The sequence below is a fragment of the Helianthus annuus genome, chromosome 7 (assembly GCF_002127325.2).
Source record: "Helianthus annuus cultivar XRQ/B chromosome 7, HanXRQr2.0-SUNRISE, whole genome shotgun sequence".
Lineage (NCBI taxonomy): Eukaryota > Viridiplantae > Streptophyta > Magnoliopsida > Asterales > Asteraceae > Helianthus > Helianthus annuus.
Genome location: NC_035439.2, coordinates 137,266,616 through 137,290,223, shown reverse-complemented (window position 1 = coordinate 137,290,223; position 23,608 = coordinate 137,266,616). Strand labels below are relative to the sequence as shown.

The following is a 23,608-nucleotide window of genomic DNA, read 5'->3' as shown; positions in this document are numbered from 1 at the left end:
TGTATTGGACACAAATGCAGTCTGCAGCTTAGGTTGCTGTTGCTGAGCTGCAGCGGATCTTGCCAAAGCATCGAATCCTGGAAGATACATTTATGTATTCTGAGGAGCTGGAGCACGCCTTGCTTTCCTAATTTCTTCATCATTTTTATGTTCCAGCTTTTGAATGAACTCATAGATGTTGACTTGATCTAGAGTTCCAGTATGCTTCAACAGTTCAATGAAAGAACTCCACTTTGGAGGTAAGGCGTCAGCAAATCTACTCACCATGTCTTGTTGAGTAGAGACAACTCCATAAGCACACATCTCACTAATCAAATGATAGAAACGTGTGATCATATCATTCAGAGTCTCGTTTTCCAAAAACTGAAAGGATTCAAACTCTTTCTTCAACAAATCATGCCTAGATTTTCGAGCAGCTGCATTGCCTTCTCCTCTAGCAACTAAGGCATCCCACAATGCTTTCGTGGTCTTGCAATATGAGAACTGATGGTAGATGTCTTTGTTGAGTGCTTGAGTAAGTGTGGCAAAGGCCTTTTTCTCCAATTCATAAGCCTTCTTGTCATTTTCAAGCATATTGGCATAACCCTCTGAAGTTGACGCAGCAGTTTCAAGATTAGTATTGAACGCATTGATGAAACACGTCCAAAGATCAGTGCTTTGCCCTTGAACATATGTGTGAAAACGGTTTTTCCATGATGGAAAATCGTTCATATGGTTCAACTTAGGTGGACGATTGTTGCTGCCAGTTTCACTCTCACTAATCAGAAGGTTCTGAAGACTTTGACTTTGATTGGATACCAAAGCCCATTGACTTGGACTGATTGTTGTAGGCGGTAACATACTCTTTGCCCAATCTGCAGCAGTGACTAGCTCTTGATTGGATCGTGAGTCCAAACTCCAATCCCACGGACTAGTACAACTCATTTTGATCAAATATTAAGAGAAAAACCTACACAACCACAAACTGTTAAGTGCAAACAAATAAGAATTGAAAGATACAATCTGTTCGAAAGATCACGACCTGTTCGAAGGATCAACAATGTTCGTAAGATCACTGTTGAGTTTCGAACAATCACTTCGAAAGATTGACTGTATAAAGGATCCTTATCTTTCGAAAGAAGATTTCGAAAGATTCTCCTTATCTTTCGAAGATTGAAAGATCCTTGTCTTTCGAACAAAGGTCTCGAAAGATTCACAACGAAGGATCCTGATCTTTCGTACAAAGATCTCGACAGATTCACACTTGAAAGATACTGATCTTTCGAACACTAATACGAAAGATTCTCCTACACGAAGGATCCTTATCTTTCGAAATGAACAGTAACTCGAAGGATGATCTTTCGAAAAGATTCCTTGACTCGAAGGATAACACACTGACTTCGAAGGATGTTCGAAGGATGGCTATCTTTCGAATCTCCTTGATCGAAGGATGATCTATCGAGCTCGAAAGGTGTCTTTCGAGGTCTGACACACTGACAAAAAGTACGACAGGTTGGTGAAAAAGGTGATGGGTTGGTGAAGTACTTTCGGCAGAAAGGATATGGTCTGCCAACAACTTTTCCACCAACTATTTGACTTTCAAAAACAATACCAAAAATGGCAACCTTATCAACAAGATCTGGTCACCGGAAACACACCGGAGATATGGCCGGAAAAATCAAAGTCACTTAAAAACAAGTTTTCAAGTTACCCAACCCAACCTTGAACACTCCCGAAGGTTTAGAAACCGTTTTTCAGTTTAAACAAGCAAGAAAACCACCAAAAACGGGTGCTAAACCAAGTGTTCAAACACACCAAGAACTTGAACAAAAACCCGGTTTTAAACAAGGTAAAGAGCCAAAGCTCTGATACCAATTGTAGGTCCCTCTCGGAGGATCGAGAACAAACCTAAACCTTGTTATACAAACTCACTAGCGAGTGCGGAATCCAAGCTAGCGAGCAAACCGGGATGATGCAAGAACAAACACAAGAACACACAAGACTCAACGATTAACACCACTTGTATTAATGCATAGAAAGTTTCCGGTTACAAGCACAATGTTTACAATCAGTTTGCAAACTCTCAAAGTGTGTGTGTGAATGTTTCGGACAGAATGCTCTCCACTCTTGTCTGTCTTTCTAAGTGTGCATCTCTGTCTAAACACAACACTGCATGGGTATATATATACCCAGCCCATGATGTCTGGTCGAAGGATCCGATAGATGGTCCGAAGGATCATCTTTCGGATATAGTGCTTTCGAAGGATCAGCAAGGACCTCGAAAGATCACCTTTCGAGGTCTAATCATTCGAAGCATATCTTTCGAGGTGATCGAAGGATCTGTATTATCCTTCGATCACTCATCCTTCGAGGCAGACAACAAGCATATGCTAACTGTTGGCCAAGTCAATCCGGAGGATGGTTGACTTGGTCAACTTACAGACTACCAAGGACATCGTTTACATACAGACCGAATACAGACAAAGTACAGACACAAGTGCACCAACACTTTCCTTATCGTTTGTCCGTGGTGTCTTGGCGTTATTTTACTGTCTATATAAAATAAAAGATTTTCACCATTCATATCTCCACGGTCTATATGGAGGTATGTTGGCTACCTGGTCGGGGGTTAAGGGAACGGTTTGGTAAGGGTCTTGCCCTTGTTCAGCGTTTAGAGGTCCTGCTTGGGACCTGGGTCAAATTTAGTAGGATCTCCTTCAATACCCATAGGTATTGGATGGCGGGGATCCAAACTCTTTGACCCCCTCATAAGTTAACTACTATTAATACTATAACCCGGCTATTTAGGACTGTATCCCTGCTGACTCAGACTACTTAGCCGAGGGTAACGTCACCGCCAAAAGCGGGGCCTACCACAATTTGCATTAATAACTTAATTCATTATCTTTCAATAATCCGACCCTTTAGGATTGTATCCTTGCTGACTCAAACTACTGGGTTGAGGGTAACGTCGCCTTCAAAAGAGGGGCCTACTACAATAACTAAGATAATCTCTTAAACAAGTGCAAAAGTGCGAAAATAATCAAAGGTTATACTAATACACGTGTCGGATCCAAGTGATTCATCTTGTCTATCTGTTTTTATTTTATTTTATTTTTCAGCATTTAGTTAGTTTTTATTTTTCTTAGTTTAAAACATTTTTCTCACTTTTTGATTTGATTAGACGTTGAGGATAAACCGGTATTAAAAGCTCTTGTGTCCTTGGACGACCTCGGTATCTTACCAACACTATACTACGTCCACGATGGGTGCACTTGCCCATATGTGTGTTTAGTGTTAGTAAATATCGTGTTTTATAAATTTAAAACTTGGCTAAAAGTGTAAAAAGGGGCTTAAATATACATCTAAATTATATTACACTACACACGCATCAAGGATATAAAGTACTAATTGGTTAAGCATAATGTATTTTTGTAATGATTGAAATGCTACTTTTGTTAAAAAAAAATTTTTCATGTAAGTCAAAGATTGTCGGTTCCCATGAAGACTTCTTGCCCGTGTGTTTTGTAAATTGGTGTAGGAAAAAGGTTTTCGTTAAAAAGTAAGTTCATTTCATCAAATAAGAAATTATGAATTTAGGAGGTCCTTGTGAAAACTAGGATCTTTAGAAGGGAAATTTAGCAAAAGGACTTAGAAATAAAAATAAAATAACAATTGATTTGTTGGTGTTGGAAAGGGTATTTGGTAAAACAATCATATAACTTCTTTAAGATCTTATAAGTATTCGGGAAAGGTTGGTTGGATTTTGATTAAAAGTAGAAGGTGGGCGTGTTTTAGTGATTAAGTCGAATATGAAGTTCATGGGCAAGAGTTTCATTGAACCGATTAAATTGATAGGTAGCATTTCGTAAGGTTTTGAAGTTCGAGCAATAAAACGTTTTAAGACATGATTATGAATTTCGCGTATATGAGTTGAGTGAAAATAGATTGTAGAATAAAAAGTACGTTTGATAAAACAATGTATTTCGAAATCTGTATGAGTGGGTATTTTTAAATAACATTAAACAATTTGGGTATAAAGTATGATCGAGTTTGCATAATAAGATATTTCGAAAGAGAAGTTTTGGTAACGGTCACCTAAGTAAGGGAATCACCCCTAACTCGTTGGTGAGGTCGTTTTAAGGAAAAGGGAGTGGTGCTAATCGTCAAGGTAAGGAAGTCACTCCCATCTCGATGATATTTCTCCACTCGTCGTTACAAGGAAAACGAATTTAAATTATATGAAATCATGCATACGTATAAATGTATGGAAAAGGTTCAATATGTTGTGTGTGTGAAAAGAGAAATCGAAAGTAAACTCGAGTTTGAAAGATTGCATCGTATAAATAAATAATAGAAACACATGTTTGACCAAAGTTTGGAGTGTTCCAAACGGAACTTTGACTAACCAAAGTGGTCGAAAAGTCTTTTGAATTTGAGGAGCATGCTTTGGCCTAATAGGTAAAATACTCTCGCCGACAAGTCGGTTAACGGTATTTACCCTTCCGGTTACTACATGTCCCAAATCAATCGAAATTTCGAGACTTGGCGGGATTTATGAAAAAAATCAAGGAGTGGAACTAGTCGGCAAGGTGCGGGTTTCACCCCTATCTTGACGATTTCGTATCCTAAGTGTGGTTGGTACTCGTCGGGTCAAAATTTAATTTCAACACTATGACGAGGGTCCACTAGAATTTGAAATTCGAATTTCTCCATCAAGGTGAGGATTTCACTCCTAACTTGGTGGTGAATTCCGTGTAAAAAGAAAGGTAGAAGGATTGAGAGTCATTCACCAAATTGTGGGTTTCACGCCTATTTTGGTGGACTCGTCTCGTTTGTGCAATATGTGTGTTGTCGGATTTAGAATAGTCGAGTAAAACGCGTGAGGAAAAGTGTATATTAAAGATTAAACAAACAAGTATAACATGTCAAGAATATCACAATAAAAGTGAAATGATGAAACGAATATTAATGCATAAAAAGTATGTCAAGAACACACATAAAGGATAAGACGATGAAACAAGTATTAACACATAATAAAAATAAGTATAGCATGTTAAGTGTTAACGCATAAGTGACACATATGCTTACAAGATCAAGAGAATAAATAAAAGCAAATAAGATAGCATGCAAGTAGTTTTTAGTAACACGTACGAATAAGGCTCTAGAACTATAGACTAGGTTAAAGCATTCCTACTTTTCCTAATTCCCTATAGTTATGGCTCTGATACCAATCTGTCACACCCCAACCAATGGCGGAAACATCGGGATGAGACGAAGTGTGAAGATTGCTCGAGACATCATAACGCTAATAATTGTGACAAGTATTTAAATAATCATTTCATTTCATTTCTAAAGAATCAAGTACAAGGTTTTGAAACAAAGTACAACAACATGAATAATAAAATGATACAATACAAATACAATTCTTTCTAAGTGTGTATCTAAGCATCCTACTAGATTCCATGCATCGTCAACAACCACCTGTAACATGTTAAAATAAAGTTCAATGCAAAAGCAAAGGCGAGTATACAAGTTTGATACATACATAGCAAAAGATAAGTTTTGAACAATTCCTCATAGCAAGCATGTGATTCAAGATAAACATTTAAACGAGGTATGTGTCTAACATATCAAACCAAGGAAACGCAATATGCTCATGACATTACCGAGATAAAGGGGCGGGTCGTTAATCCTATAGCTCTAAAATTGGCAAATGTTACAATTCAAACTTAACTGATTTACAGGTCAGTTTAGTTAACGGAATGGTTATTCTAGAAAAATCTTGGATGAAACGTCTATAATATCCTGCTAGTCCAAGAAAGCTTCTTCCTTCCGCTGATGATTTAGGGACTTTCCATTTTGTAATCGCCTTGATCTTTGTGGGATCCACATGAATTCCTTCATGATTAACTAGATGTCCAAGGAATTACACTTCTTGTAACCAAAATTCGCATTTTGAGAATTTAGCATAAAGCTTCTCTTTTCTCAATAATGTCAGAAGTGTATGCAGATGCTCTGCATGATCCTCTTTACTCTTAGAGTAAATTAGAATATCATCTATAAAGACAATTATGAATTTATCCAGGTATGGTTTACATATCCTTTTCATCATGTTCATAAATGTAGCTGGGGCATTGGTTAGATCAAATGGCATGACTGTAAATTCATAATGATCGTACCTTGTTCTGAAAGTAGTTTTAGGAATGTCCTCTTCCTATACTTTCAATTGGTGATATCCTGAGCGTAAATCGATCTTAGAAAAAAAATCGAGCTCCTTGAAGTTGATCGAACAGATCATCGATTCTCGGTAGTGGGTACCGATTTTTAATCGTAACCTTGTTCAATTCCTAGTAGTCAATGCACATACGCATTAATCTGTCCTTCTTCTTGACAAATAACACCGGTGCTCCCCATGGCGATGAACTAGGTTGTATAAAACCCTTGTCAAGAAGTTCGTCCAATTGTTTCTTCAGTTCCTGCATCTCCGTTGGTGCTAATCAGTATGGTGCTTTGGCAATTGGTGTCGTTCCTGGTATTAGGTGAATCCTAAATTCAACCTCTCTATCTGGCGATAATTCAGGTAACTCTTCTGGAAAAACGTCTAAGAATTTAGATACTACAAGAATATCTTTTAATTCTTTCCCTTTAGCATTAATGATTATGGAAATCATATACACTATTTCTCCTTTCCTTGCACAACTTGCGGCTTTCATCACAAAGATGAATTTTGTTAACCTGGTTGGTTTGTCTCCTTTGATTGTGATCTTTTCACCCTTTGGTGTACTTACTTGTACAAACTCTTGATCACATAAAATACTGGCATGATACCAACCAATCCCCTAAAATAACATCGAATCCAGTTAGATTCATTGGGTAAAGGTTAGTAGAAAAATTATGGTTTATGATTTCTATTCTTGCTCCCTGCAAAATTTCACTTATCCTAATGGAATCTCCATTTGTTGTTTCCACCAAACAGTCTTGTTGAAGTTTAGTTAATGGTTGGTCGAGAAGTTGGTAGAAAGAAGTATTGATAAAACTTTGGTTTGCACCAGAGTCAAATAATACTTTGGCAAATATATCATTAACTAAAAACGTACTGGCAATCACATTCGGAATTATCTTGGCTTCCTCAGCTATCAGAACGAATGCTCTGGCATTCTTCTTGGGTCCTTCAGTCGTCTTGGCTTTGTTGGTTGTTGCTAGAGCTAGTTTCGGACAGTTTGGTTTGATATGACCAGTTTCTCCACAATTGAAGCATAGCCTATTGCTAGGTTTCCTCCTACAGTCTTCTTCTTTATGTCCAGAAAATTTGCAAAAGTTGTAGTATATCGAGCACCTTCTTGAGTGCTTTCTTTTGCAATATTTGCAGTAGGGTGTAGAGGAAGAACATGTACCTTTCCCATAGTTGGAATTACCGTAGCGAAATTCTTGGGTAAGCCTTTGGGCTAGGTTCTTTCTCTGGTTTTCCTCTTATGTGCGTACCAACTCATTAGTCAGGGTGTTGGCTAGTTCTACTGTTTCTTCTAGGGTTTGGGGTCTAGCTGCCTTGACTACATATCTGATTTCACTAATTAATCCCCAAACGTAACGGGAGAGTAACACTGGCTCAGGTGAGGCTAAGGTTGGTACTATCCTAGCATATTTCAAAGAATATGGTAGTGTAACCCTAGCAGTCTATTCCAATCATTTTAAGATTTAAGAACTTATTGGCAATTTGTTCTTTTTCATTAGGAGGACAGAATTTTCTTTCGACTGTCTCTTTAAAGTTAGTCCAGTCCATATTATAAACTCCATCACTTCCTCTAGACTGGAGAATGGTATTCCACCACCCAAGAGCTGCATTCTTAAAAAAGATTAGAAGCAAACATAATTTTATCTTCATCTGCACATTTACTTATTTTTATGACTGCTTCTGTCTTTTCTATCCAAGGTAAGGCTGCAATGACTCCTTCATTGCCTGAGAATTCTATTGGTTTACAGGCCAAGAATTTTTTATAAGAACAACCATAAGAAATGGTTCTTCTTCTTTTTGGAATTGTAGCTTCGATCAGTGGTCTGTGATTTTCTTTCACACGATGACAGTATGACTTGGTTCAGTGGGTTGACGTTTACTTCGAGTTACAGATCAATTTTCTGCTTCTTTAGCAGTCTTGATAATATAGGGCATAGCATCTATAATTCCTTGTGCGACTATATGTTAGATAGCACTATTATTCACTTGGTTCTCGTTATTATCATTATTCTGGTTTTCCTGATTTACTTCATTCGACATCTGAATTATAAACATTTACCAGGTATCAATATCACAGAATAAAATTTATACAAATAATCACACAAGCAGATTGATCAAAAATGTCAAACATTGCGACTTTACTTTTTTTATATATCTATATATATGCATCGATTTACAACTGAAATTTAAATACACTAGTAGCTATTCATCGATATCTATTTTAGTCTATCTATTTTAGTTGGCTATATATATATATCAAAATACCAAATTACACACATATCCATATATTATTCTAGGTGTTGTTCATCCAATACTGCATCTCACGCTCGTTGTATTTCCAAACTAGCTTCTCTCCTATCCGACGGATTCTATTTCCTTCATCCACTAAATTTTCGCCATACTGACGAAGTTCCTGCACATATTTTTGGCTCATTGGTGGGTTTATTGGTGGAGCTGGCACAGGTTCTTCGGGATTATATAATGCCAAATATGACCTGTTGTCATCTAACCATGGATCGTATTCTAAAGGGATTGGGGTTGGGATTCTAGGTAACTCATTGGGGTCGAATGCAGATATCGGGAATTGGTTTTCCTGGTTGGGTTCTAACATTTGTTGGTCTGGAAACAAGATTAACAGTGGTGGTTCGGCTATTTGGTTCAGATTAGGGTCTGCTGCTGTAGTGGCTAACATATGGAAATCTGCTAATTGCCTATCAAGTTCCTCTTCCCACAATGGTCTATTAACTGCTTTCTGAGTTTGTGCATTCACTTCCCTATTCGCTCTTGCTAACTCTCTCTGTTGTTGAGGTTTCTTCATCCTCTTCCTCCTCTCATGCGCTCCTGTACTAAACCATCTTCTCTTTTTAGGAGGGAACGGTTCTTCAGACTGTGCCTTAGATATAAATATTCCTTCCTCAGTATCAGCTAAGTATCCTGAGGGGATTGGCTGAGATGAGGTTCCTTCATCTTTTGGGGAAATAGCTAATTGACGATAAGCGTCAGATGTACCTTGCTCACTCATACTGTAAACTAACAAATTGTCAAATAACACAAAATAACAATATACATATTTACACATAATCACATAAGTTATTTCCTTAACACAATTTACAAAAATTTAGGTATTGGCAGAACACCTCGTTGGCTTAAACTAGTGGTTGTAGCTCTGATACCACCTTCTGTCGCATCCCCCGACCCCTGCCTTGAGAGCGAGCGGCCACGAGCGCTCAGAGAGGGTGGTATCAGTGTTTATTAATTTGGGAGCGGAATTTATACATCAGGACCGTAGTTAGGAAATATTGTTTATCAGAGTTAAAATACCAAACTTTTATAACAAATAAATGTGATAAAACCCAAGTTTCCATTATAATACATTTATAGGGATAAACCCAATTTATTGAAAACATAAACTCTTCTTTTTATTTAGGTAACTTTTATAGCCACAACTTTAAGCCTTCAGTGCTCTCCAGCTGGCTTCTATTTGCTTCACATTAAGTTATCTGAAACGTGTTTTACAAATATTTTATCATCAAGAAATACTGGCGAGTGCATCCCAGTTTAATCAAAACAGGTTTTATAACATTACAACATTGAGAGTAATTACAATGTTTACATCTACACAATTACTCGGTCAATACGTGTCACCCGACGGATCTGTGACTATGGTCATATCACACATTGGATACCTGTGCCCAACTATGAAGGTTATCAAGTACTGTATACAAACCCCATAATACTGGCAGCAATTGTAGATTACAAAAACTCAATCACTGTAACTATAACATTTTAGGTTTTGTAAAACTTTTGGAATAATGGCATCACAAAGGGTGACAAAAAGAGAATGTACTCACATTGTTGACTTAGATAAAACTATAGCTTCATGTTGCTTATCCTGGTTATTATCAATTAAAAATAAAAAATGCACACATGTTAGTAAGATAACCCAAATCACATTAGTCGTACAACACGAGACATAACTCCAACGACATGTGTTACGGAGCCCTAGATCAATCAGGTAAGGTAACAAATACGTGATCAGGGGTTATAATACTTACAATGAGGCAAAGCTTCGCTTTTTAGGGGGTATTATACTCGAAATTTTCTCACTATAGGTGTTGAGAGAGAAAAAGAATTGAGCGGAGGTAAACTGTGCCACCCCTGCCTTATTTATAGGTGTTTTCGAAGTCGGTCGTGCCCCGCGACACACCCAGTCCCTGCCCGTCGCAGGTCGCCACACCCTCCTAGCTAGGGTTAGGCTTGGCAGATCATGGAGTAGACTTGACATGCTTCGGGACACGTGTCAAGACGGGTGTCCAGTAAGTAATGGTTCGTTGCACCCCGCGAGACACCTAGGTCTCCCCCGTCGCGGGTCGCGAGCCACATAAAATAATGATTTTTTTTAATAAAAACTAAGGTTATACGGGTCTAGTTCTTGTATACGGGGTGTATTTAGGGCGTGTAGGAGTGTTTTAGGATGTTTTTAGGGTATGTTAAAGGTTTTAGGAGGGTTGTTATATTACTGCATGACCACACACCCTGTGTGGGCTGTTTAGGTGGGCCGCACACTCTATTCCATGTCACACACTCGTATTGTTGGGCTACCTGATATTGGACCGCACACATAAGATTGGACCATATGACGGGCCGCACACTTATTGGGCTCAACAAAATATTGGACCGCACACTCCCATAACATGTCGCCCACTCTCGAATTAGGACTGTTCAAGTTACTATTTATGTTATGGTTGTATGTGCATTTATTTGAAATGTAGAATTTGTGTGCTACCTGCATGAATACATGAATTAATTATATACGTATCTGACCGAACTCGGTAACCATAAATAGGACGTGGTTGACCAAAACATTAAAACAAGTAAACCATCTGCCGAGCAAACCAAGATGAGTTCACACACACTAAAAGCATGCGTCTCGGGGGGACATGGACGAACTACTATTCTTGGGAAGGATACTTTTAAACTACTATTCCTACGGGGAATACGTTTGGATACTATTTATAAATCATGTCTTAGCAAACTAAACAAAACTCTATCATGAAGTCCCCACTTACAATACCGATTAGTCGCCGGGGGCGAACAGGATATTAGTTGATAGCGGTATTAGGTTTGACAAACCTAACACCATGAACGGGGGGATCGGGCGTGAACTGGTAGGCCTTAATTACAACTTGGTCAATGATGATAAGCATTGACTTGGGGCACAACAACTTAAATGTCACCAGTATTCGGTATCTACAGTTTAGTACGCTTACAGATGGGGTAGCTCCCCATAACGTGATTATAAATACATTATCAAACAATTTACATTTTCGGAATTAAAACTGGACAACTAGTGTACTCGCCAACTTTATGTTGACACTCTACTGCATGCTTTGTAGGTAATCAGTGATGGATTGGGAGCTTGCAGCTCGGGAGTGTAGTAGTTGCTTAACCGTGTTGGGTTTCTTTAATAATTGCGAACTTTGAAACTGATGTTTTGAACTGTTAAGCTTACGCTTCCGCTAATGACTTTGTTTACTGCTTTTGAAATGTGAATCTTGAACTTTAGCTGCTAATCGTATTGGTTGCTTTGAAAACTGTTTAATTAACTATATTGTTCAATATGATTGGTGGCTTTATCTTGGTCAGTCACACAAGACAGAACACGCACACACACACTACACTTATACACCATACGAAACACACACATAACACTCACATTGAACATACACACAATATAGAATACACACACTACACATACAATTGATATCACTTTGTATATGTTAATGTATACAATACAATTCCAAACACACATACTACACACATTGCATACATGCAAACGAACACAAACACACTATGCAGACAAGACAACACACACAACACATTCATCAATTAGCCCACTTCATTAAAATCAAAGATCTATCGATCATTTAGAAAAACCAAATAAAGACATAAAGCTTGGAACTTTAATATATACAAATTGAGAAAAGTGCCCGGATAGTCCCTGTGGTTTGCTTTGCTCTCACCTTTTGTCCCTACATTTTCAAAATTACAGCTATAGTCCCCAACTTTGCCAAATTCGTTCTCGGATGGTCCCTGTCAGGGATGAGGGTGAGTTTTCACAGTTAGATAGGTGTAAAATGACAAAAATGCCCTTATTATTTATTTAAATATAAAATCCTAAACCACACCCCACCCACCACCCCCTTTCTTCTTCATCCCTCAATCACATTCAACTGCAACAAACAATCCGCCAATTTCCCTCAAGTTTACACTCTATTCGTCAGCTTTTGTAACCTAATTTTGTTAATCGATTGATTTTTTTTCTGTTAATTAGGTCATTCGTACTTCAATTGAGTTGTTTAAGTCCGATTGTTGTTGATTTAGGTCATTTATGCTTCAGTTGACAATGTTCAGGTGGTGGTGTGGATGATTTTGGTCCGGCAGTGATGGTGGGGGTGGGTTTATCGGCAGAGTAGGGAAAGAGGAACTGGGGGTGGCGTTTTGGTCCGTTCATGTTCATCTCCATCTTCCGTCAATGTTCATCTCCATCTTTCGTCCATTACATTCAATATCCACATTGACCTCCTTCTATTCTTCACCAATTCAACGCAAATTACACGAAATATTCAACCAATTTGAGGGAAATAAGTATCATAAACAAGTTGAGGCGTGAAACAGGGATTTAAAACAATTGATAGTGTATGTTAGTGATGCATTGTTTTGAGTGTCACACATTCAATCTTTCTGACACTTTAATGTTTGGGAAGTGTTATTTTCAGTGTGTGTGCTTCAGGTGATGAAGAAGGTGACATTTGTAATATGTTTGGAGTGGAATCACAGAAATACATGAAAATACTGGTTTGGTGGCCGGTAAGGTTGGTGTGGTGGTTTACAACAGTTGGCAGGTGGGTGGTGGTGGTGAAAGGTGGATGGTGGTGGTGGTGGTGAAGGTGGTGAAGATGAAGTGGATGGGTTCGGTAGTGGGTCCCACATAAATTATTTTGTTTTATAGTAAGGGTATTTTTGTCATTTCACATCCTCTTAACTGAGAAAACTAACTAATGTTAGGCCTAGGGACTATCCGGGAACAAAATTGCGAAAGTTGGGGACTATAGCTGTAATTTTAGAAAGTTAGGGAATAAAGGTGAAAAAATGGTAAACGACAGGGACTATCCGGGCATTTAACTCATACAAATTGAAATATCAAAATTTAGATGATCAAACAAAAACACCCAATATTGTAAATTAAAATATTTTTTAACTGCATACCTGATTAGGGTTCTAAGATTCCAAGAATTCAAATGAAATCACTTCACCGTGCAACCGGAACTCGAACTCCTTTTGTGGTCTTGATCTCGAAATCTCCCTAAAAAAAATAAAATTAATTATTGTTGGAAATTTTCGAAATTGCTTGGATAAATCTGAAGTCGTGTAATCACTTTCAGATCAAACAATTGGAGTGGCTACCAATCTTTGATCGGATAAAATCAGATTTGACACTAGATTTCTGTATGTGAATTTGATTGAGAGAATTTTGAGGGATTTGACGAACTGCTAATTCGTCTAGGGTTTGGAAAACCGATTAAGAGAGCGTATTTACAGTTTTCCATAACTGCCTGCAGTTTTTGTTTTGAACAAAAACACCTTTGGTCCCTCATGTTTCAAAAGTGCATATTTAGCCCGAAATTTAATTTCTGATGCATTTTCGATAAAGCACTTTTGTCCAAAATAAAAAATTTCCAAGCTGACCTCGACCCCAGCCAGGGGCTCTGCCCCTTGGACCCCGCTTCTCTCGGGGGCGCTGCCCCCTTAGATCCCCCGTTAATCCCGATGACATTCAAATAAGCGTGCACTCTTATTTGTATGTCACACGCAATCTCAAATTACACTAAAATATCCAACATTTAGGGTTCTAAGATTCCAGAAATTTAAAAACTAAGAATGGAGATTTGACCTGAGCACAAAAAAAAAAATTGAAATTGAAAATGTAGATTGTAAATAAGAAGTGTTTTATAGGGGAGATTTTAAGAAACATTACGTATCTTATTTATTTTAGTTTTATTACTATTGTTAAGTCAAGGGATTAGGATGTTATTTTGGTTTAGTTTGGGGGTGTCTTATGTAAGTTCCTTATCTATTTATTTGGATGTTACGTATGGAATGTAATCAAGCATAATTTGAGTCAAATATCTCTCTATCTCTTAGTTTTCTTTCTCCCCAAGGTTTTAACCCTATCAAGGGTATCAGAGCCGTTCCGATCTCCGGTCGGAATTACTTTCGATTACCATGACTAACACTCGCAATCAAGAAATTGACAGCACTCTCAAGGAACTTGGCAAGGCAATCTCAAATCTCCAAGAAACCCTAGCCGCCATGTTGAAACAACAAGAACAGTCGATGAAACAACAAGAAGAGATCTTACGAGCACTCAAGGAGCATTCAAGCGGTGGCAGTTTTAGCGGCGGCGGAGGCGGCTTCAGCGGCGGCGGAGGCGGCCCTGATAAGGGCCTGTTTAGCGATGAATCGCGGACGGGTACTCGGCCTATGCGGGTCGGGAAGGTTGAGTTTCCTCGGTTTTCAGGTGAAGATGTGGAGGATGGGCTGCAACCCGAAGATGTCAAAATAACACCTTCGGTTAACGCTTTAAAACTTCCGTTGCTTCCCGATCCAACAGGAGTCCCTGGGCCACCATCTTATAAACCAGCAACTATTAACGCGAAGCGCTTGTCATGTGAGGAACTAGAGTTAAAAAAGTCGAAAGGAGAATGCTTTTGGTGCACTGAAAAGTTCGTTCCAGGACACAAGTGCAAAAAGAAACAACTTTTTGTGATTAACGTGGAAGGCGATGAGGAAACTGAACAAGACGACAAGAGTTAAGGATTGAATTGAAGAGCTTACTTTTTGAGGGCAAAAAATAGGTTAAGGGGGGAGTATTGTTACGTATCTTATTTATTTTAGTTTTATTACTATTGTTAAGTCAAGGGATTAGGATGTTATTTTAGTTTAGTTTGAGGGTGTCTTATGTAAGTTCCTTATCTATTTATTTGGATGTTACGTATGGAATGGAATCAAGCATAATTTGAGTCAAATATCTCTCTATCTCTTAGTTTTCTTTCTCCCCAAGGTTTTAACCCTATCAAATTACATGAATGAAGATTCGAACTTAGCATAGAGATTTCAAAATTGAAAATGAAAAATTGGTGTGTGTTTGAGATTTGTAGATTTCAAAACTGAGACTTCTTCTTTTGGAGATTCTTTCAGAGTAGGAGAGTAGACAGTGGCGAAACTTTAGATTTCTGATCGGGGGTCGAAAACGTATATACCTAAAAAAGTTATAAAACCGGGGGGTCGAAAACGTATATAGCTAAAAAATTCTATACTAAAACTACATACCGAACACTACTAAACGAAAAGTTCAGAGGGTCGAGCGTCCCTTAGGCTCTACAAAGCTGCGCCACTGAGAGTAGGGATGGAGGTCCAATCAAAATTCTTCATACGGATTGGGGTTGAAACAAATTTTTACATTTGGATTCAAAGTGAATGAAAGTGTTTGGAAAGTAGTAGAATTAGTTTCTGATGATTCTGGCAAACATGTTAGTCAATTTTGAGGGGTTTTTCCTTTTGGATTCAAAGAGCATATAGATAATAGATAATAGAAAATAGATAAATATTTCCACATTATAAATTTTGAACATTCTAATGTATAAAGTAGTTGTAAAAGAGGCTTAGGGGAGTTTTCAAAATAATTTTGATTTATACTAATATATTGTTATGCATAAAGGAGTTGTAATAGAGGCTTAAAGGAGTTTTATATATTGTTATGCATAAATGAGTTGTACAAGAGGCATAGGGGAGTTTTCAAAATAAATTTGTTATTATACTTTTAACTAAAAAGTATTTGGTTTTTTTATTTACTTTTAATCCAACAATATTCATCTTTTGCAAATTTAAACTCACAACTTTTTTATTTTTAACTTTGGAGTAACACCCCAACCCGGAACGGGCTGACGTGTCACTTTTACAGAGTCAGATCAAAAACATAATTCCATTAATACTTAAATGTATTACAAGGCTTTACCACTTAATGGAAATAGGATATCTAATCCAATACATTTGTTTCTACGGTCTTTTCCAAACACTTGAACACTCTTCCTTATCCTGTCCCAGAAATCTTGATCACCTGACGTAAAGAAGGAAAACACAAAAGCGTACGTCTGAGCAAAATTTGAAAGTTTTGCCCAGTGTGCGGATAGAGGAAAACAAAAGGCTTATTTTATTTTTAGAAAAAGGCTAAGTTCTTCAAAAAAAATCATTTGTTTTAGCAAAATCGCTAAGTTTTCATAATAAGTATAACAAATATTATCAGATTATGATATACAGATTTACCCGAAGTCCAGAAGGTTCAATTTATTACAGAGGTTGATACAGGGTAGCTAGCCCATGTATCCAGACATGAATGGAGCGTGGGCAAATCACACCGACCATTCACCAGATATCAGACTTTATTTATTTTTTCCTAGGATCGATCCATACGCCTCTGAACAGAAGTCCAAAGACTAAAACAGAAGAGACGCCGTGAACTCAACTCACCGTCACGGATGGTGCCACATCATTTTATGCCACAATGATGGGTCTGTGGTCATCCTCACAGAAAAGGGACTGACTTGGGTAACATAATACATGTACATAACCTTAAACTTGTACATTTATAAACACTTAAACTTTATAAATTCGTAACATTTTTATAATATAAACTTATTGCATAATTTAAAAATTAGGAATCAGATATCCAAAGACCAAATGACATGTATTGAAGGAAGGGATTCTATCCGTACCTTAAGCAATGATCGACTTGATATAACAATTTATGGCTAGACGATCGCGAAATCCTACATATTACACTACTAGAAAAGTGGTCATTTTGCTACGGAAATTTCCTACGCAAAAAAATGCGTCGCAAATTTTAACACATTTACTACGCATTTCCTACGGAAAAAAGACCTTGATTTTTTTGGGCAATTTGTGACACAATAGTGACAAATATACTAATTCTAAGTATTGTGTCGGAAATGCGTAGCAACTTGCTACGCATTTCCGACGGAACCATTATTTATTTGTTGGAATTAGATTTATATGTTAAATTCATTTAAATATTAATTGTTGCGTCAGAAATGCGTAGCAACTTGCTACGCATTTATGACGAATTATTTATCATTATACTTAGATTATATTTTAATGTTTAATCAGCATTATTATTAATTATTGCGTAGGAAATGTATAGCAACTTGTTACGCATTTGTGATGGAAAATTTATTGTGTAGGAAATGTGTAGCAACTTGCTACGCATTTGTGATGGAAAATTTATTACCGTATTGCGTAGGAAATGTGTAGCAACTTGCTACGCATTTGTGATGGAAAATTTATTGCGTAGGAAATGTGTAGCAACTTGCTACGCATTTGTGATGGAAAATTTATTGCGTAGGAAATGTGTAGCAACTTGCTACACATTTGTGATAGAAAATTTATTACCATATTTAAATATTTAACTAGTTTTATTATTACCATACATCTCTTAATGCCCTTTCAATCATTACTATCCACCATATTAATAATAATTTATGTGCCACCATATTAATAATAAGTTTAAAAGTTTTCAAATTTCATCCTTATAAAAATCCTTAATCTTTTTATGAATGGTTTTATTTTGAAAGAAAAAGGATTCAAATTATTTTCTGTATGGTCGAGTCCGGAACATCATAAAGTACAAAATCAAATCAAAAATAAATATATATAAACATTAGTAAACACTCAAAAGTTAATGGCTTTCTTTTCGATAATAGTTTCATTAACCTTAAACTTCAAGTTTTAACAATACTAAATCCCTAAATTTATATTCAAGCACAAAATTCAAGCGCCTCATCTAACTCACTGCTAAAAGGGAAAATCATAAATTTGTATAATTTGTATAAAATGCATAACCATGATTTGGTAATTGTAAGCTACCCGAGTACCTGTTGTGCATTGCATGAAATAAATGGCAAACACCACGACAAGGCTGGGTTTAACAAGAAATGAAAATAAGTTATCGAAATTGGAAATCATAAAAATGAATACATGTACCTCGAGTACGATATTGTTTGGCCGGTATCGGTTAGGTTTGGTACGGTATCGATTCATTGAAATCGAAACTGAAACCATATAATTTAATATTGTTACTGGTACCGATATTGTTCGGATGGTATCGGTCAGTTCCTTAGGATAGCAATACTTGTGTTGGAATTTCTACAAAAAAAAAAAAACACTTTCCTAAAAAAAATAAAACAACTTTTAGAAAAAAAAAACTTTTTATACAAAACATTTTAGAAAAAATAACAATAAAAGATTACAAAATGAAAAAAAAAAACAAAAAGGTTTACACATAATTGAGCCAATCAAAAGCTTTACTTCAACTTCACATGGATCACCATCCAATGGTCCATTGTTCACCTAATAATCAATCTAACGGTTAAAAATACTCTAGAATCAAAAGCTTTAGTTTAAACCCTAAATTCCTTTTACTTTGAACAGCAGCACACCACAAACCCCTGCCCCCTTCTCTCTCGATCAGCCTACCCACACATTTTTTAGTTTAAACCCTAATTCCTTTTACTCTCGCCGTCCGATCTCAACCGCCGGCCGGTAAGTTCTTTCACTTTTCCTTTACACCTTTCAAACCAAATTTATGTAGTTTAGCGACTAGAGTTGATTTGAGATTGTATGTATCTGATAGCATTTGATTCATACGGATGACTTAGGGTTCTAGACTTGTTTCTTTACTTCTAATCGTAATGGATTGTGTGTTTTTATTTAGGTTATGTTTATTGGGTTTAATATGGAGCAAAAACCGGATTTCAAAACGCTACATTACTGTTATTTGTTTTAAAAATTGTGCAAGTTATCTAGAGTATATAAGATGGATACAAGGGCTATCATTTTGTTAGGGTTTGCTTGTTAATTTCTTATCTTTTAATTTCTTATCTTTTAAATAAAAATTTAGGTCTCGGTTTTCTTTGACTTTCACAGGAGGATTTACCCGAGTGTTCTCAAGCATCGAAGATGCCGGTGCTTCAACTGCAACTTCACTTTGGTAGAGAAAATTGGTATTGTTAGGTACTTCAAATCCTGCTAAGAACGGCAATCTCCAAGTCTCACCACTTCCAATTGATAAAATATTATTCAAGTTAGTGGCATTTGAGCCTCCAGTTCCTAACTTCCTAACTGGAAATTACCAATTTCACTTTGAGTATGAAATCCACCAAGACTTGATATGATATTGCTAGCAACACCTCCATAAGAGCTCGTGAAGGGCATTTGAAGAGATGGAGGGTGTGGGATTTGAGTACTTGTTGCTATGTTTTCAGTGCTACACCTTGATGGACTTCCATTTAAGGATTTAGTCCCCTTTTGGCTTGGAAATTTTGATCTGCTATGTTTGCTACTTCTTTTGTTCCTCCTACAACCTCCCCCAACCGGAACATTCCTTAGCGCACCACCGTGTCCAATAACGCCTACACGTCTTGCAAAAGTTATTGAGATGGGTGTGGGTTAATGTTATTGAATTTGTTAAAGAAATATGTAATTTTATTTTCTTTATGTTAGTAGATTTTATACATTTTTTGTTTGTAAATTTGTATAAATTTATGATTAATGTTATTGAAATTTTATAGTTTTTAGTTTTATTTGCTTTTTTATCTGATCTCTCGGATGTTTTATAAATAGAATAAAACTAGAAAAAACATTAAACTTCGTGACAATTGTGTAGCAAAAATAAAAAATTACCTTCCGTTAAATGGGTAGGAAAATGCGTAGAAAAATGTGTAGCAATTTCTGACAGCCCTTTTCTGTCAGAAATGGGTTGGAAAATGCGTAGAAAATGCGTAAAGAAACCAGTTTCCTACGAGTGGTTTAACTACATATGCATTTCGTCACAAGTTCGTAGAAAATTAAATTTCGTGACAATTGTGTAGCAAAAATTAAAAATTAACTTCCGTTAAATGGGTAGGAAAATGCGTAGAAAATGTGTAGCAATTTGTGACAGCCCTTTTCTGTCAGAAATTGGTAGGAAAATGCGTAGAAAATGCGTAAGAAACCAGTTTCCTACGAGTGGTTTTCCTACATACGCATTTCGTCACAAATTCGTAGAAAATCGCGAGTTGTGACGCATTTCCTACGGAAAATGGTGTCAGAAATTTTAATTTTTCTAGTAGTGTTATTTTATCCTTGTTTAGACATGTTGAACTTAATGGAAACTCTTGTTTATTTGTTACATTTCTTGTGACATGGACATTGGTTTTAAATAATAACTGTACGCTTAAGGAAATTTATAAATTGTTTGTTGATTCTATTTTGTCATAAAACTTAGTCTGTAATATTTTAATCCTTTGACCAAATATATTATATTGACATACTTTAGTTTGACAAATTAAATTTAGTGTATAGATACGTTTATTTTACAAAGTTATATATGTATTAATGCGATATAATTTAATTATTTTAGACAGTTATAAAAACTTCTTTCTACATAATATGGTATTGTACTATATAAGAAAAATACTTTAATTAAAGACATTTATAGGAAATAATAAAATTGTTTATTTATTTTACCACCACCGTCTAAAAGTCATATTTTTTTAAAAGAGGTACTCTTATAAAACAATATGTATTTTCAAATTAAATTAAACATGTTTTAAATATATTTAATAACTAGTGAACATATAGAACATAAACTAAAAATATTAGTTCAAAACACTAAAGTATAATAATATAATAATCATCTTATTCTACCATTTTGTATAGCAAAAGTTAGTGGACCAAGTTAACATAATAAATATATAATAAAAGAAATTATGGATTCATCTTCTTCTTCATTTTGAAAGCATATTGCCAGAGAAACTGTGGCTTGGTTTTAAAATCTATTTGTTGGTTCTTATAAGCCATATATAAGTGCATGAAATAGTGTGTGTACCTTTTGAAATGAAACGGAGGTTTATCGGTGACGCTAGATAGTTGCCGGAAGAACAAACTTCGCCAAAGGACAGTATTTCAGGACCGGTACAACTTGAAGGTTTTTATATTTCAAAGAAGGTGAGATATTCAGATAGAGGAATCCCGAACACGTCTTTTATAGTTGTTTTTGGTTCTTGTGGAAGTGACATGTATTTACTTCAATTAATGGTGAAACATGGTTGATACTTAGATAACAAGTAAAACAAAATGACTAAGTTTATCAGGGAGATGACACGAATCATTCCTAAGTGAGACATAGGCAATTTAGAGTCGTGTATGGTTTTAGCCTTTAGGTTGTCAACGTGGCTTTGTTTAAAATTTATAGATATATGAGTTGTATGAATATAATCAAAGTTTTAAAATCATCCTTTTTATTAAGCAAACTTTGCTAGTTAGCCCTTAAACCTTCCACTAACACTAAACTTTATATTTTTTTATAACAAAACAATAAAGATTTGAATTGTTTGATAACATTACGTATAGTTACAAATTATTTTAACATGACTTATTATTATTATTATTATTATTATTATTATTATTATTATTATTATTATTATTATTTTAGTTTTTTTTTCAGGTTATTACAAATCTACCCCTCTTAAAAAAATTTCGTCCTCGAAATTGATACATATATATAGTCATAACATATTAAGAATACAACTGATTATTATTTCATATATAGTGCTGGTAACAAGGTTTTATATAACACATGTGTTTTAGGGAAACATAACTTAGCATAAACTTAAACCAGATTTTCTAACGATACATACTTATGATTAGATGATATGGTTATCTCTATAGATAATAGATGTGTAGTTTTCTAGGATAGGATTATACTTGTTGCATTTTTTTTAAAGTGGCGGAGTGAAAACTTCACGTCTTCTCTCAAGGTTCTCGACCAATCAATTCATGATGCTTAAGACGTTTCTTTGCTAGTTCCGCTTCCGTTGATGCAATGCCGGTGGTTAAAGCGAACACCCTTCCGCCAGTTGTGCGTGGTACAACACTGGCGGGCTCAACATAATTTCCGATAACATATCCTTGCGGCTTAGGGCAGTTTTTAACCATGTGATCAGATTGTCCACACCTGAAGCAATTACCTGTGGCCTTGAAACAAACACCTTTATGAAATTTCCCACAGGTGTTGCACAACGGACTAGAGTGGTTTTGGTTTTGGTTTGGGTTTGGAGACTTGCGATTGGTTTGAAAAGGATGATTAGAAATTTTAGGGTTCTGATGTGTTTGTTGCCAATTTTGGTGTTGGGTGTTACTGTTTTGATTTAAAGGGGGCTTGTGATCTCTGGTAGATGAGGTTTGGTTCTTCTTGTGAATCTCGTCATATTGTAGCTTCATGTCTTTGTTTGCTATTTCCAAGTTTTGGACTGCATTTGCAACCTCCGTGATATCCTTGAACTCTTGGTTTACAATTAACCATTTGATCTTTTCACATACGGCCCATTTCAATTTGTCGGCTTGCATCAATGGGGTTCCGGCAGCGGGTCCCATGAAACTAGCCAATCTCGTGAATCGAGCCATAAACTCAACCATAGGCTCATCTTCCCTTTGTTTAATAGATGCATACTCTCGCTCATATTCTCCTCTACGGGCAGAGGGGAAATATTGTTGATAAAACAAAGTTTTGAAATCATTCCACGAAAGTGTAGCCACATAAAAATCTCCTCCTCGTGCATGCTTCATGGTTCCCCACCAACTTTGGGCATCATCTTCTAACTTATAGGTAGCTAGCCTTGCTTTGAACTCATCACCGACCCCATAACTTCGAAAATCTTTTCGATATGGTTTATCCAGTTTTGTGCCTCTACTGGAATAGTCGCAGAACTGAATGAACGTGGTTTCTGCTTTTGGAATCTTGCGAGCCAAGTGTAGATGTCGACAGACGGGGACATAGTAGTGTTGTTATACGATACATCGTTTTTGAGTGGTGAGATGTGTGGTGGAAACGATGGAGGTAATGGAGGAGGTGTGGGAGAACGTGGAGGCGGAGAAGGTGGAGGTGGTGGAGGCGTTACGTTATTCTCCCGATCATGAATATGTTGATCGAAAGTTTGTAGAATATTTGGAAGCATCTTTTCGAAAACACGTTGAAATTCCTTGTCAAAGCTACGTCGTTTAGAAGACTTTGATTTCCGACGGGAGTGACTTAGACGAGACATCTGAGAGGAAAAGATACATAAGGATGATAATAATGATTTAGCAGAAGATTAGATTTCCTAGCCCAACTTCTACCCGTAATCTCACAGGTCTTAACTTATGTTTTAAGTTTTCTACAGGAAAGAGCCTTTGCTCTGATACCATAACAGTAACACCCCAACCCGGAACGGGCTGACG

At 36.5% G+C, this 23,608-nt stretch overlaps 1 pseudogene; it reads right to left on the bottom strand.

Annotated features, from left to right (window-relative positions):
- Positions 1 to 19,190: 19,190 nt before the first annotated feature.
- On the bottom strand, positions 19,191 to 22,957 carry LOC110882795 (annotated as a pseudogene).
- Positions 22,958 to 23,608: the final 651 nt, after the last annotated feature.